We start from the raw sequence: 16,716 nt of genomic DNA, 5'->3' as shown, positions 1-16,716 counted from the left end.
CAGAGGGAACTGGGAACGGTCGGTACTGAGGAAAGTGGTAGAACAGAGGGATCTGGGAAAGGTTGGGCACTGGTGGAACAGTAGAACAGACGGATCTGGGAAAATTATGGCACTGAGGTGAACGGTAGGGCACTGAGGAGAGCTGAGGAACAGAAGGATGTGGGAATGGTCGGGAAATGAGGGCAGCGGTAGTACAGAAGGATCTGGGAATGGTCGGGCACTGGGGAGAGCGATGGAACAGAGGGATCTGGGAAATGTTGGGCACAGGGCAGAGCGATAGGACAGACAGATCTGGGAACGGTTGGTCACTGAGATGAGCGGTAGAACAGAGGGTTCGGAATGCTCGGGCACTGGGGAGACCTCAATAGAGGGATCTCAGAACGGTCGGGCACAAGGGGGAATTGTTGAACTGAGGAATCCTGGCAGCACAGTTAGGAACTGAGGGGAGCGGTAGAAAAGAGGGATCTGGGAACGGTCGGGCACTGTGGAGTGCGTTAGAATTGAGGAATTGAGGCACTGGGTGGAATGGTAGATCAGAAGGATCTGGGAAAGGTCGAGCACTGGGTAGAATGGTAGAATGGAAGGATCTGGGATTCATCGGGCACTGGCTGGAACGGAACAACAGAGGGATTTAGGAACGATCGGGCACTGAGGAGAGCTGGAGAAATGAGGAATCAAGGAATGGTCCGGTACGGAGGAAAGATTTAGGAGAGAGAGATCTGGGAATGGTGGGGCACTGAAGAGAGAGGTAGAACAGAGGGATTTTGGAATTGTCGCGTTCTGAGGCGTGCAATAGAAGTGAGTGATCTGGGAAAGGTCGGGCACTGGGTGGAATGGTAGAACAGAAGGATTTCGGAAACGTCGGGCACTGTGGAAAGCGGTAGAACAGAGCGATCTGGAAAAAGTCGGGCACTGGGAGGATCGGTAGGTCAGAGGGATCTGGGAATGGTTGAGGTCTGGGTGGAATGTCAAAATAGAGGGATGTTGAAATGGTTGGGCACTGAGAAGAGAGGTCGAATAGAGGGCTTTGGGAATGGTCGGGTAATGAGGAGTGCGATAGAAAAGAGGGATCTAGGAACAGTCAGGTACTGGGGAGAGCGATAGAACAGCGGGATCTGGGAATGGTCGGGCACTGTAGAGTGCGTTAGAATAGAGGGATCTGGGAAAGGTCGGGTAGTGGGTGGAATGGTAGAATGGAAGGTTCTGGGAATGATCGGGCACTTGCTGGAACGGTACAAGAGAGGTATTTGGGAATGTTCGGGCACTGAGGAGAGCTTGAGAAATGAAAGATAAAGACATGGTCCGGTACGGAGGAAAGCTTTAGAAGAGAGGAATCTGGGAATGGTGGGCCACTGAGGAGAGAGGTAGAACAGAGGGATCTGGGAAAGGTCGGGCACTGAATGAAATGGTAGAACTGAAGGATCTCCAAAAAGCTGGGCACTGTGGAAAGCGGTAGAACAGAGCGATCTGCAAAAATCGGGCACTGGGAGGATCGGTAGGACAGAGGGATCTGGGAATGGTCGAGGTCTGGGTGGAATGTCAAAACAGAGGGATGTTGAAATGGTTGGGCACTGAGAAGGGAGGTCGAATAGAAGGAATTGGGAATGGTCGGGTAACGAGGAGTGCGATAGAAAAGAGGGAGCGGGGAATGGTCGGGCACTGTGGAGTGCGTTACAATTGAGGGATCTGGGAAAGGTCGGGCACTGGGTGGAATGTTAGAACAGAAGGATCTGGAAAAGGTCGAGCATTGGGTTGTATTGTAGAATGGAAGGATCTGGGAATGATCGAGCATTGAGGAGAGCGGAAGAACAGAGAGATCATGGAATGGTCGGAAACTGAATGGAGAGGTAGAACAGAGGGATCTGGGAACAATCGGACACTGAGGAGTGCGGTGAAGGGGTGGATCTTGGAATGGACGGGTACTAAGGAGTGCAGTGGAACAGAGGGATGTGGGAACTGTTGGGAAATGATTGGAGCGGTAGAACAAAGGTATTTGGGAACGGTCGGGCCCTGGGGAACAAGTAGAATGGAGGGATCTGTGAATAGTCATGCATTGGGGGAAAAGTAGATCGGAGGGATCTGGGAATGATCGGACATTAGGGGAATGGTTGAATGGAGGGATCTGGGAATAGTCGGTACGGAGGAGAGTGATAGAACAGAGGGATCTGGGAAAGGTTGGGCACTGATGGAACGGTAGTACAGACGGATCTGGGAAAATTATGGCACTGAGGCGAACGGTAGGGCACTGAGGAGAGCTGAGGAACAGAGGGATGTGGGTACGGTCGGTAAATGAGGGCAGCGGTAGAACAGAGTGGTCTGGGAATGGTCGGGCTTTGGGGAAGGTTTAACAGAGGGATCTGGGTACGTTCGCGTACTGAGGAGAGTGGTAGAACAGAGTAATCTGGGAATGGTCGGGTACGTGGGAGAGCGATAGAACAGAGGGATCTGCGAAAGGCTGGTCACTGAGATGAGCGGTAGAACAGAGGGATCTGGGAGTGATCGGGCACTGGCGAGTGTAGTAAAGCAGATGGATCTGGGGATGGCACTGTGGAGACCGGTAGAACAGGGGGATCTGGGAATGGTCGGGCATTGGGGGAAGGTTTAACAGAGGGATCTGGGAACGTTCGCGTACTGAGGAGAGTGGTAGAACAGGGACCTGGGAGTGGTCGGACATTGGCGAGTGCAGTAGGGGAGAGGGATCTGGGTACGATCGGGTATTAAGAAAAGCGGTAGAACAGAAGGTTCTGGGAATGGTCGGGCACTGGGAAGAACGGTAGAACAGACAGATCTGGGAATTGTCGCATACTGAGACGTGCTATAGAAGAGAGGGATCTGGGAAAGGTCGGCCATTGGGTAGAATGATAGAACAGAAGGATCTGGAAAAGGTCGAGCATTGGGTTGAATTGTAGAATGGAAAGATCTGGGAATGATCGGGCACTGAGTAGATGGGTAGAACAGAGAGATCATGGAATGGTCGGAAACTGGGTGGAGCTGTAGAACAGAGGGATCTGGAAACAATCGGTTACTGAGGAGCGTGCTGAAGGGGTGGATCTGGGAATGGACTAGTACTAAGGAGTGCAGTGGAATAGAGGGATATGGGAACTGTTGGAAAATGATTGGAGCGGTCGAACAAAGGAATTTGGGAAAGGTCGGGCACTGGGGAGGGTGGTAGAGCAGAGGAATTTGGGAATGGTCGGGCCCTGGGGAACTGGTAGAATAGAGGGATCTGGGAATGATCAGGCATTAGGGGAATGGTTGAACGGAGGGATCTGGGAACGGTCGGTACTGAGGAGAGTGGTAGAACAGAGGGATCTGGAAAAGGTTGGGCACTGGTGGGATGGTAGAACAGACGGATCTGGGAATATTACGGCACTGAGGCGAACGGTAGGGCACTGAGGAGAGCTGAGGTACAGAGGGATGTGGGAACAGTCGGGAAATGACGGCAGCAGTAGAACAGAGGAATCTGGGAATGGTCGGGCAATGGGGAGAGCGATAAAAAAGAGAGATCTGGGCATTCTCGGGCACAGGGGAGACCGATGGAACAGGCTGATCTGCGAACAGTTGGTCACTGAGGTGAACCGTAGAACAGAGGGATCTCGGAGTGGTTGGGCAAAGGCGAATGTGGTAAAGCAGATGGATCTGGGGTTGGCACTGTGGAGAGTGCTAAAATTGACTGATCTGTGAAAGGTCGGGCAATGGGTGGAATGGTAGAAGAGAAGGATCTGGGAAAGGTCGAGCACTGGGTAGAATGGTAGAATGGAAGGATCTGGGGAATGATCGGGCACTGGCTGGAACGGAACAACAGAGGAATTTAGGAAAGATCGGGCACTGAGGATCAAGGAATGGTCCAGTACGGAGGAAAGATTTAGAAGAGGGAGATCTGGGAATGGTGGGGCACTGAAGAGAGAGGTAGAACAGAGGGATTTTGGAATTGTCGCGTACTGAGGCGTGCAATAGAAGTGAGGGATCTGGGAAAGGTCAGGCACTAGGTGGAATGGTAGAACAGAAGGATCTCGGAAACGTCGGGCACTGTGGAAAGCGGTAGGACAGAGCGATCTGGAAAAAGTCGGGCACTGGGAGGGTCGGTAGGACAGAGGGATCTGGGAATGGTTGAGGTCTGGGTGGAATGTCAGAATAGAGGGATGTTGAAATGGTTGGGCACTGAGAAGAGAGGTCGAATAGAGGGCTTTGGGAATGGTCGGGTAATAAGGAGTGCGACAGAAAAGAGGGATCTAGGAACAGTCGGGTACTGGGGAGAGCGATAGAACAGCGGGATCTGGGAATGGTCGGGCACTGTGGAGTGCGTTAGAATTGAGGGATCTGGGAAAGGTCGGGCAGTGGGTGGAATGGTAGAAGAGCATCTGGGAAAGGTCGAGCACTGGGTGGAATGGTAGAATGGAAGGTTCTGGGAATGATCGGGCACTTGCTGGAACGGTACAAGAGAGGTATTTGGGAATGTTCGGGCACTGAGGAGACCTTGAGAAATGAAAGATAAAGGAATGGTCCGGTACGGAGGAAAGCTTTAGAAGAGAGGAAACTGGGAATGGTGGGCCACTGAGGAGAGAGGTAGAACAGAGGGATCTGGGAAAGGTCGGGCACTGAATGAAATGGTAGAACTGAAGGATCTCTGAAACGTTGGGCACTGTGTAAAGCGGTAGAACAGAGCGATCTGGAAAAAATCGGGTACTGGGAGGATAGGTAGGACAGAGGGATATGGGAATGATCGAGGTCTAGGTGGAATGTCAGAACAGAGGGATGTTGAAATGGTTGGGCACTGAGAAGAGAGGTCGAATACAGGGAATTGGGAATGGTCGGGTAAGGAGGAGTGCGATAGAAAAGAGGGATCGGGGAAGGGTCAGTCACTGTGGAGTGCGTTACAATTGAGGGATCTCGGAAAGGTCGGGCACTGGGTGGAATGGTAGAACAGAAGGATCTGGAAAAGGTCGGGCACTAGGTGGAATGGTAGAATGGAAGGATCTGGGAATGATCGGGCACTGAGGAGAGCGGTAGAACAGAGAGATCATGGAATGGTCGGAAACTGGGTGGAGCTGTAGAACAGAGGGATCTGGGAATGGTCGGGCACTGTGGAGTGCGTTAGAATTGAGGGATTTGGGAAAGTTTGGGCACTGTGTGGAATGGTAGAACAGAAGGATCTGGGAAAGGTCGAGCACTGGGTGGAATGGTAGAATGGAAGGATCTGGGAATGATCGGGCCCAGGCTGGAACGGAACAGCAGAGGAATTTAGAAATGATCGGGCACTGAGGAGAGCTTGAGAAATGAGGGATCAAGGAATGGTCCGGTACGGAGGACAGCTTTAGAAGAGAGTGATCTGGGAATGGTGGGGCACAGAAGGGAGAGGTAGAACAGAGGGATCTGGGAATTGTCACGTACTGAGGAGTGCAATAGAAGAGAGGGATCTGGGAAAGGTCGGGCTCTGGGTGGTATGGTAGAACAGAAGGATCTCAGAAACGTCGGGTACTGTGGAAAGCGGTAGAACAGAGCGATCTGGAAAAAGTCGGGCACTGGGAGGATCGGTAGGTCAGAGGGATCTGGGAATGGTTGAGGTCTGGGTGGAATGTTAGAACAGAGGGATGTTGAAATGGTTGGGCACTGAGAAGAGAGGTCGAATAGAGGGCTTTGGGAATGGTCGGGTAACGTGGAGTGCGATAGAAAAGAGGGATCTAGGAACAGTTACGTACTGGGGTGAGTGATAGAACAGCGGGACCTGGGAATGGTCGGGCACTGTGGAGTGCGTTAGTATTGAGGGATCTGGGAAAGCTCGGGCAGTGGGTGGAATGGTAGAACAGGACGATCTGGGAAAGGTCGAGCACTGGGTGGAATGGTAAAATGGAAGGTTCTGGGAATGATCGGGCCCTGGCTGGAATGGTACAACAGAGGGATTTGGGAATGATCGGGCAATGAGGAATGCTTGAGAAATGATGGATAAAGGAATGGTCCGCTACGGAGGAAAGCTTTAGAAGAGAGGAAACTGGGAATGGTGGGCCACTGAGGAGAGAGGTAGAACAGAGGGATCTGGCAAAGTTCGGGCACTGAATGGAATGGTAGAACTGAAGGATCTCCGAAACGTTGGGCACTGTGGAAAGCGGTAGAACAGAGCGATCTGGAAAAAGTCGGGCACTGGGAGGATCGGTAGAACGGAGGGATCTGGGAGTTGTCGTGGTCTGGGTGGAATGTCAGAACATAGGGATGTTGAAATGGTTGGGCACTGAGAAGAGATTTCGAATAGAGGAATTTGGGAATGGTCGGGCAACAAGGAGTGCGATAGAAAAGAGGGATCTAGGAACAGTAGGGTACTGGGGAGAGCGATAGAACAGAAGGCTCTGGGAATGGTCGGGCACTGAGGAGTGCGTTAGAATTGAGGGAAATGGGAAAGGTCTGGGACTGGGTGGAATGGTAGAACAGTAGGATCTGGGAAAGGTCGAGCATTGGGTTGAATTGTAGAATGGAAGGATCTGGGAATTATCGGACACTGAGTTGAGTGGTGGAACAGACAGATCATGGAATGGTCGGAAACTGAATGGAGCTGTAGAACAGAGATCTGGGAACAATCGGTCACTGAGGAGCGCGGTGAAGGGGTGGATCTTGGAATAGACGGGTACTAAGGAGTGCAGTGGAACAGAAGAATGTGGAACTGTTGGGAAATGATTGGAGCGGTAAAACAAAGGAATTTTGGAACAGTCAGGCACTGGGGAACCAGTACAATGGAGGTATCTGGGAATAGACATGCATTGGTGGAAAAGTAGATAGGAGGGATCTGGGAATGATCGGGCATTAGGGGTGTGGTTCAACAGAGGGTTCTGGGAATAGTCGGTACGGATGAGAGTGATAGAGCAGAGGGATCTGGGAAAGGTTGGGCACTGGTGGAACGGTAGAACAGATGGATCTGGGACAATTATGGCACTGAGGCAAACGGTAGGGAACTGAGGAGAGCAGAGAAACAGAGGGATGTGTGAACGGTCGGGAAATGAGGGCAGCGGTAGAACAGAGTGATCTGGGAATGGTCGTGTACTGAGGAGAGCGATAGAATTGAGGGATCTGCGAAAGGCTGATCAGTGAGATGAGCGGTAGAAGAGAGGGATCTGGGAGTGATCGGGCACTGGCAAGTGTAGTAAAGCAGATGGATCTGGGGATGGCACTGTGGAGAGCGGTAGTGTGGGGCGATCTGGGAATGGTCGGGCTTTGGGGGAAGGTTTAACAGAGGGATCTGGGAACGTTCATGAACTGAGGAGAGTGGTAGAACAGAGATCTGGGAGTGGTCAGGCACTGGAGAGTGCAGTAGGGGAGAGGGATCTGTGTACGATCGGGTATTAAGAAGAGAGGTAGAACAGAAGTTTCTGGGAATGGTCGCATACTGAGGCGTGCAATGGAAGTGAGGGATCTGGGAAAGGTCGTGCACTGGGTCGAATGGTAGAATAGAAGGATCTGGGAAAGGTCGGGCCCTGGGTGGAATGGTAGAATGGAAGGATCTGGGAATGATCGGGCACTGGCTGGAGCGGAACAGCAGAGGGATTTAGGAATGATCGGGCACTGAGGAGAGCTTGAGAAATGAGGGATCAAGGAATGGTCGGATACGGAGGAAAGATTTAGAAGAGAGGGATCTGGGAATGGTGGGGCACTGAAGAGAGAGGTAGAACAGAGGGATCTGGGAATTGTCGGGTACTGAGGAGTGCAATAGAAGAGAGGGATCTGGGAAAGGTCGTGTTCTGGGTGGAATGGTAGAACAGAAGGATCTTGGAATCGTCGGGCACTATGGAAAGCGGTAGAACAGAGCGATCTGGAAAAAGTCGAGCACTGGGAGGATTGGTAGGACAGAGGGATCTGGGAATGGTTGAGGTCTGGGTGGAATGTCAGAACAGAGGGATGTTGAAATGGTTGGGCACTGAGAAGAGAGGATGAATAGAGGGCTTTGGGAATGGTCGGGTAACGAAGAGTGCGATAGAAAAGAGTGATCTAGGTACAGTCGGGTTCTGGGGAGAGTGATAGAACAGCAGGATCTGGGAATGGTCGGGCACTGTGGAGTGCTTTAGAATTGAGGGATCTGGGAAAGTTCGGGCAGTGGGTGGAATTCTAGAACAGGACGATCTGGGAAAGTTCGAGCACTGAGTGGAATGGTAGAATGGAAGGTTCTGGGAATCATTGGGCTCTGGCTGGAACGGTACAACAGAGGGATTTTGGAATGATCGGGCACTGAGGAAAACTTGAGAAATGATGGATAAAGGAATGGTCCGGTTTGGAGGAAAGCTTTAGGAAACTGGGAATGGTGGGCCACTGAGGAGAGGGGTAGAACAGAGGGATCTGGGAATGGTCGGGCACAGAATGGAGTGGTAGAACAGAAGGATCGCCGAAACGTTGGGCACTGTGGAAAGCGGGAGAACAGAGCGATCTGGAAAAAGTCGGGCACTGGGAGGATAGGCAGAACAGACGGATCTGGGAGTGGTTGAGGTCTAGGTGGAATGTCAGAATTGAGGGATGTTGTAATGACTAGGTACTGAGAAGAGAGTTCAAATAGAGGGATTTGGGACTGGTCGGGCAACGAGGAGTGCGATAGAAAAGAGGGATCTGGGAACAGTCGTGTACTGGGGAGAGCGAAAGAAAAGAAGGCTCCGGGAATGGTCAGGCACTGAGGAGTGCATTAGAATTGAGGGAAATGGGAAAGATCGGGCACTGGGTAGAATGGAACAACAGAAGGATCTGGGAAAGGTCGAGCATTGGGTTGAATTGTAGAATGGAAGGATCTGGGAATGATCAGGCACTGAGGAGAGCGGTAGAACAGAGAGATCATGGAATGGTCGGAAACTGGGTGGAGCTGTAGAACAGAAGGATATGGGAACAATCGGTCACTGAGGAGCGCGGTGAAGGAGTGGATCTGGGAATGGACTAGTAGTAAGGAGTGCAGTGGTACAGAGGGAGATGGGAACTGTTGGGAAATGATTGGAGAGGTCATACAAAGGAATTTGGGAACGGTCAGGCACTGGGGAGGGTGGCAGAGCAGAGGAATTCCGAAACGGTTGTGCCCTGAGGGACCATTAGAATAAAGGGATCTTGGAATAGTCACGCATTGGGGGAACAATAGATCGGAGGGATCTGTGAATGATCGGGCATTAAGGGAATGGTTGAACGGGGGGATCTGGGTACGGTCAGTACTGAGGAGAGTGGTAGAACAGAGGGATCTGGGAAAGGTTGAGCACTGGTGGAAAGGTAGAACGGACGGATCTGGGAATATTACGGCACTGAGGCGAACGGTACGACACTGCGGAGAGCTGAGGAACAGAGGGACGTGGGAAGGGTTGAGAAATGAGGGCAGCGGTAGAATAGAGTGATCTGGGAATGGCTGGTCACTGAGGTGAGCGGTAGAATAGAGGAATCTGGGAGTGATCGGGCACTGGCGAGTGAAGTAAAGCAGGTGGATATGGGGATGGTACTGTGGAGAGCGGTAGAATAGGGGATCTGGGAATGTTCGGGATTTGGGGGTAGGTTTAATAGAGGGATCTGGGAACGTTTGCGTACTGAGGAGAGTGGTAGAACAGGGATCTGGGAGTGGTCGGGCACTAGCGAGTGCAGTAGGGGAGAGGGATCTGGGTACGATCGGGTATTAAGAAGAGCTATAGAACAGAAGGCTCTGGGAATGGTCGGGCACTCGGGAGAACTGTAGAACAGAGGGATCTGGGAATTTTCGCATACTGAGGCGTTCAATTGAAGAGAGGGATCGTGGAAAGGTCGGGCACTGGGTGGAATGATAGAATAGAAGGATTTGGGAAAGGTCGGGCACTGGGTGGAATGGTAGAATGGAAGGATCTGGGAATTATCTGGCACTGAGGAGAGCGGTAGAACAGAGAGATCATGGAATGGTCGGAAACTGGGTGGAGCTGTAGAACAGAGGGATCTGGGAACGGTCGGGCACTGTGGAATGCGTTAGAATTGAGGGATTTGGGAAATTTCGGGCACTGGGTGGAAAGGTAGAACAGAACGATCTGGGAAAGTTCGAGCACTGGGTAAAATGGTAGAATGGAAGGATCAGGGAATGATCGGGCTCTGGCTGGAACGTAACAGCAGAGGGATTTAGGAATGATCGGGCACTGAGGAGAGCTTGAGAAATGAGGGATCAAGGAATGGTCCGGTATGGAGGAAAGCTTTAGAAGAGAGGGATCTGGGAATGGTGGGGCACTGAAGAGAGAAGTAGAACAGTGGGATCTGGGAATTGTCGCGTACTGTGGCGTGCAATAGAAGAGACAGATATGGGAAAGGTCGGGCACTGGGTAGAATGGTAGAACAGAAGGATCTGGGAATGGTCGAGCATTGGGTTGAATTGTAGAATGGAAGGCAATGTGAATGGTCGGGCACTCTGGAGAACTGTAGAACAGAGGGATCTGGGAATTGTCGCATACTGAGGCATTCAATTGAAGAGAGGGATCTGGGAAAGGTCGGGCACTGGGTGGAATGATAGAATAGAAGGATTTGGGAAAGGTCGGGCAGTGGGTGGAATGGTAGAATGGAAGGATCTGGGAATGATCTGGCACTGAGGAGAGCGATAAAACAGTGAGCTCATGGAATGGTCGGAAACTGGGTGGAGCTGTAGAACAGAGGGATCTGGGAACGGTCGGACATTAGGGGAATGGTTGAACGGAGGTATCTGGGAATAGTCGTTATGGATGAGAGTGATAGAATAGAGGGATCTGGGAAGGGTTGGGCACTCGTGGAATGGTAGAACAAACGGACATGGGACATTTATGGCACTGAGGCGAACGGTAGGGCACTGAGGAGAGCTGAGGTACAGAGGGATGTGGGAACAGTCGGGAAATGAGGGCAGCGGTAGAATAGAGTTATCTGGGAATGGTCAGGTACTGGGAAGAGCGATAGAACAGAGGGATAATCACTGAGATGAGCGTTAGAACAGAGGGATCTGGGAGTGATCGGGCACTGGCAAATGTAGTAAAGCAGATGGATCTGCGGATGGCACTGTGGAGAGCGGTAGAATAGAGGGATCTGGGAATGATCGGGCTTTTGGGGAAGGTTTAACAGAGGGATCTGGGAACGTTTGCGTACTGAGGAGAGTGGTCGGGCACTGGTGAGTGCAGTAGGGGAGAGGGATCTGGGTACGATCGGGTATTGAGAAGAGAGGTAGAACAGAAGTTTCTGGGAATGGTGAGACACTGGGAAGAATGGTGGAACAGAGGGTTCTGGGAATTGTCGCGTACAGAGGCGTGCAATAGAAAAGAGGGATCTGGGAAAGGTCGGGCACTGGGTGGAGTGGTGGAATAGAAGGATTTGGGAAAGGTCGGGCACTGGGTGGAATGGTAGAATGGAAGGATCTGGGAAAGATCAGGCACTGAGGAGAGCGGTAGAACAGAGAGATCATGGAATGGTCGGAAACTGGGTGGAGCTGTAGAACAGAAGGATATGGGAACAATCGGTCACTGAGGAGCGCGGTCAAGGACTGGATGTGGGAATGGACTAGTAGTAAGGAGTGCAGTGGAACAGAGGGAGATGGGAACTGTTGGGAAATGATTGGAGAGGTCATACAAAGGAATTTGGGAATGGTCTGGCACTGGGGAGGGCGGTAGAGCAGAGGAATTCCGAAACGGTTGTGCCCTGAGGGACCGTTAGAATAGAGGGATCTAGGAATAGTCAGGCATTGGGGGAACAGTAGATCGGAGGGATCTGGGAATGATCGGGAATTAAGGGAATGGTAGAATGGACGGATCTGGGAATATTACGGCAGTGAGGCGAACGGTAGGACACTGCGGAGAGCTGAGGAACAGAGGGACGTGGGAAGGGTTGGGAAATGAGGGCAGCGTTAGAATAGAGTGATCTGGGAATGGCTGGTCACTGAGGTGAGCGGTAGAATAGAGGGATCTGGGAGTGATCGGGCACTGGCGAGTGAAGTAAAGCAGGTGGATTTGGGGATGGTACTGTGGAGAGCGGAAGAATAGGGGGATCTGGGAATGTTCGGGATTTGGGGGCAGGTTTAACAGAGGGATCTGGGAACGTTTGCGTACTGAGGAGAGTGGTAGAACAGGGATCTGGGAGTGGTCGGGCACTAGCGAGTGCAGTAGGGGAGAGGGATCTTGGTATGATCGGGTATTAAGAAGAGCTGTAAAACAGAAGGCTCTGGGAATGGTCGGGCACTCGGGAGAACTGTAGAACTGAGGGATCTGGGAATTTTCGCATACTGAGGCGTTCAATTGAAGAGAGGGATCTGGGAAAGGTCGGGCACTGGGTGGAATGATAGAATAGAAGGATTTGGTAAAATCGGGCACTGGGTGGAATGGTAGAATGGAAGGATCTGGGAATGATCTGACACTGAGGAGAGCGGTAGAACAGGGAGATCATGGAATGGTCGGAAACTGGGTGGAGCTATAGAACAGAGGGATCTGGGAACGGTCGGGCACTGAAGAGAGAGGTAGAACAGTGGGATCTGGGAATTGTCGCGTACTGAGGCGTGCAATAGAAGAGACGGATATGGGAAATGTCGGGCACTGGGTGGAATGATAGAATAGAAGGATTTGGGAAAGGTCGGGCACTGGGTGGAATGGTGGAATGGAAGGATATGGGAATGATCTGACACTGAAGAGAGCGGTAGAACAGAGAGATCATGGAATGGTCGGAAACAGGGTGGAGCTATAGAACAGAGGGTTCTGGGAACGGTCGGGCACTGAAGAGAGAGGTAGAACAGTGGGATCTGGGAATTGTCACGTACGGAGGCGTGCAATAGAACAGACGGATATGGGAAATGTCGTGCACTGGGTGGAATGGTAGAACAGAAGGATTTCGGAAACGTCGCGCACTGTGGAAAGCGGTAGAACAGAGTGATCTGGAAAAAGTCGGGCACTGGGAGGATCGGTAGGACAGAGGGATCTGGGAATGATTGAGGTCTGGGTGGAATGTCAGAACAGAGGGAAGTTGAAATGGTTGGGCACTGAGAAGAGAGGTCGAATAGAGGGATTTGGGAATGGTCGGGCAACGAGGACTGCGATAGAAAAGAGGGATCTAGGAAGAGTCAGGTACTGGGGGGAGCGATAGAACAGAAGGGTCTGGGAATTGTCGGGCACTGAGGAGTGCGTTAGAATTGAGGGAAATGGAAAAGGTCGGGCACTGGGTGGAATGGTAGAACTTAAGGATCTGGGAAAGGTCGAGCATTGGGTTGAATTGTAGAATGGAAGGATCAGGGAATGATCGGTCACTGAGGAGAGCGGTAGAAAAGAGAGATCATGGAATGGTCAGAAACTGGGTGGAGCTGTAGAACAGAGGGATCTGGGAACATCGGGCACTGTCGAATGCGTTAGAATTGAGGGATTTGGGAAATTGCTGGCACTGGGTGGAAAGGTAGAACAGAAGGATCTGGGAATGGTCGAGCACTTGGTGGAATGGTAGAATGGAATGACCAGGGAATGATCGGTCTCTGGCTGGAACGTAACAGCAGAGGGATTTAGGAATGATCGGGCACTGAGGAGAGCTTGAGAAATGAGGGATCAAGGAATGGTCCGGAACGGAGGAAAGCTTTAGAAGAGAGGGATCTGGGAATGGTGGGGCACTGAAGAGAGAGGTAGAACAGTGGGATATGGGAATTGTCGCGTACTGAGGCGTGCAATAGAAGAGATGGATTTGGGAAATGTCGGGCACTGGGTGGAATGCTAGAACAGCAGGATTTCGGAAACGTCGCACACTGTGGAAAGCGGTAGAACAGAGCGATCTGGAAAAAGTAGGGCACTGGGCGGATCGGTAGGACAGAGGGATCTGGGAATGATTGAGGTCTGGGTGGAATGTCAGAACAGAGGGAAGTTGAAATGGTTGGGCACTGAGAAGAGAGGTCGAAAAGAGGGATCTGGGAACGGTCGGGCACTGTGGAATGCGTTAGAATTTAGGGATTTGGGAAATTTCGGGCACTGGGTGCAAAGGTAGAACAGAAGGATCTGGGAATGGTCGAGCACTTGGTGGAATGGTAGAATGGAATGACCAGTGAATGATCGGTCTCTGGCTGGAACGTAACAGCAGAGGGATTTAGGAATGATCGGGCACTGAGGAGAGCTTGAGAAATGAGGGATCAAGGAATGGTCCGGAACGGAGGAAAGCTTTAGAAGAGAGGGATCTGGGAATGGTGGGGCACTGAAGAGAGAGGTAGAACAGTGGGATATGGGAATTGTCGCGTACTGAGGCGTGCAATAGAAGAGATGGATTTGGGAAAAGTCGGGCACTGGGTGGAAGGGTAGAACAGTAGGATTTTGGAAACGTCGCGCACTGTGGAAAGCGGTAGAACAGTGCGATCTGGAAAAAGTCGGGCACTGTGAGGATCGGTAGGAAAGAGGGATCTGGGAATGATTGAGGTCTGGGTGGAATGTCAGAACAGAGGGAAGTTGAAATGGTTGGGCACTGAGAAGAGAGTTCGAATAGAGGGATTTGGGAATGGTCGGGCAACGAGGACTGCGATAGAAAAGAGGGATCTAGGAACAGTCAGGTACTGGGGGGAGTGATAGAACCGAAGTGTCTGGGAATGGTCGGGCACTGAGGAGTGCGTTAGAATTGAGGGATATGGAAAAGGTCGGGCACTGGGTGGAATGGTAGAACAGAAGGATCTGGGAAAGGTCGAGCATTGGGTTGAATTGTAGAATGGAAGGATCTGGGAATGATCGGACACTGAGGAGAGCGGTAGAACAGAGAGATCATGGAATGGTCGGAAACTGAATGGAGCGGTAGAAGAGAGGGATCTGGGAACAATCGGTCACTGAGGAGCGCGTGAAGGGGTGGATCTTGGATTGGACTAGTACTAAGGTGTGCAGTGGAACATTGGGGGAAAAGTAGATCAGAGGGCTCCGGGAATGATCGGGCATCTGGGATATGGGAATCATCGGTACGGATGAGAATGATAGAACAGAGGGATCTGGGAAAGGTTGGGCACTGGTGGAACGGTAGAACAGACGGATCTGGGACAATTATGGCACTGAGGCGAACGGTAGGGCACTGAGGAGAGCTGAGGAACAGAGCATGTGGGAACGGTCGGGAAATGAGGGCAGCAGTGGAACAGAATGATCTGGGAATGGTCAGGTACTGGTGAGAGTGATAGAACAGAGGGATCTGCGAAAGGCTGATCACTGAGATGAGCGGATGATCAGAGGGATCTGGAAGTGATCGGGCACTGGCAAGTGTAATAAAGCAGATGGATCTGGGGATGGCACTGTGGAGTGTGGTAGAATAGGGGGATCTGGGAATGGTCTGGCTTTGGGGGAAGGTTTAACAGAGGGATCTGGGAATGTTCGCGTACTGAGGAGAGTGGTAGAACAGGGATCAGGGTGTGGTCGGGCACTGGCATGTGCAGTAGGGGAGAGGGATCTGGGTACGATCGGGTATTAGGGAGCCTTACATTAAATACAATAGCGAAAACCTACCGGGGACAAACATTACCTAAGTTGATGGAAGGAGAAGGAAAGAAAAGAATGGACTCAGTAGAATTTCTGGTGTATTTTTGTTGAATTACAACATTGTCTGACTGGTTTAATGCAACCTAGATGGTATACCTAAAATGGATGAGAGCGGGGTGGGGGGTGGCTTGGGAGGAGGGAGGGGGGGGGGCGAAAAAGTCACTGTATATGTGTGAATAAGAAAAAGTGTATATCATGGCTAATGTGATTTATGGTGTGAAAAATAAAAAAATTAAAAAAAAGAAGAGAGGTAGAACAGAACTTTCTAGGAATGGTCGGACACTGGGTGGAAAGGTAGAATGGAAGGATCTGGGAATGATCGGGCACTGAGGAGAGAGGTGGAACAGAGAGATCATGGAATGGTCGAAAACTGTGTGGAGCTGTAGAACAGAAGGATCTGGGAACAATCGGTCACTGAGGAGCGCGGTGAAGGGGTGGATCTGGGAATGGATGGGTAGTAAGTAGTGCAGTGGAAGAGAGGGATGTAGGAACGGTTTTGAAATGATTGGAGCGGAAGAACAAAGGAATTTGGGAACGGTCGGGCACTGGGGAGGGCGGTAGAGCAGAGGAATTTCGAAACGGTCGTGCCCTGAGGGACCGGTAGAATAGAGGGATCTAGGAATTGTCAGGCATTGGGGGAACAGTAGATTGGAGGGATCTGGGAATGATCGGGCATTAAGGGAATGGTTGAACGGAGCGATCTGGGATCGGTAAGTACTGAGGAGAGATGTAGAACAGAGAGATCATGGAATGGTCGGAAACTGAATGGAGCGGTAGAACAGAAGGATCTGGGAACAATCGGTCACTGAGGAGCGCGGTGAAGGGGTGGATCTTGGAATGGACGGGTACTAAGGAGTGCAGTGGAACAGAGGGATGTGGGAACTGTTTTGAAATGATTGGAGCGGAAGAACAAAGGAATATGGGAACGGTCAGGCACTGGGGAACCAGTGGAATGGAGGGATCTGGGAATAGACATGCATTGGGGGAAAAGTAGATCGGAGTGATCTCGGAATGATCGGGCATTAGGGGAATGGTTGAACGGAGGGATCTGTGAATATTCGTTACGGATGAGAGTGATAGAATAGAGGGATCTGGGAAGGGTTGGGCACTCGTGGAATGGTAGAACAGACGGATCAGGGACATTTATGGCACTGAGGCGAACGGTAGGGCACTGAGGAGAGCTGAGGAACAGAGGGATGTAGGAACGGTCAGGAAATGAGGGAAGCGGTAGAACAGAGTTATCTGGGAATGGTCAGGCACTGGGGAGAGCGATAGAACAGAG

Source organism: Narcine bancroftii, chromosome 8, assembly GCF_036971445.1.
Source record: "Narcine bancroftii isolate sNarBan1 chromosome 8, sNarBan1.hap1, whole genome shotgun sequence".
NCBI lineage: Eukaryota > Metazoa > Chordata > Chondrichthyes > Torpediniformes > Narcinidae > Narcine > Narcine bancroftii.
The sequence above is the reverse complement of the archived record's forward strand: the minus strand, read 5'-3'. Positions refer to the sequence as shown.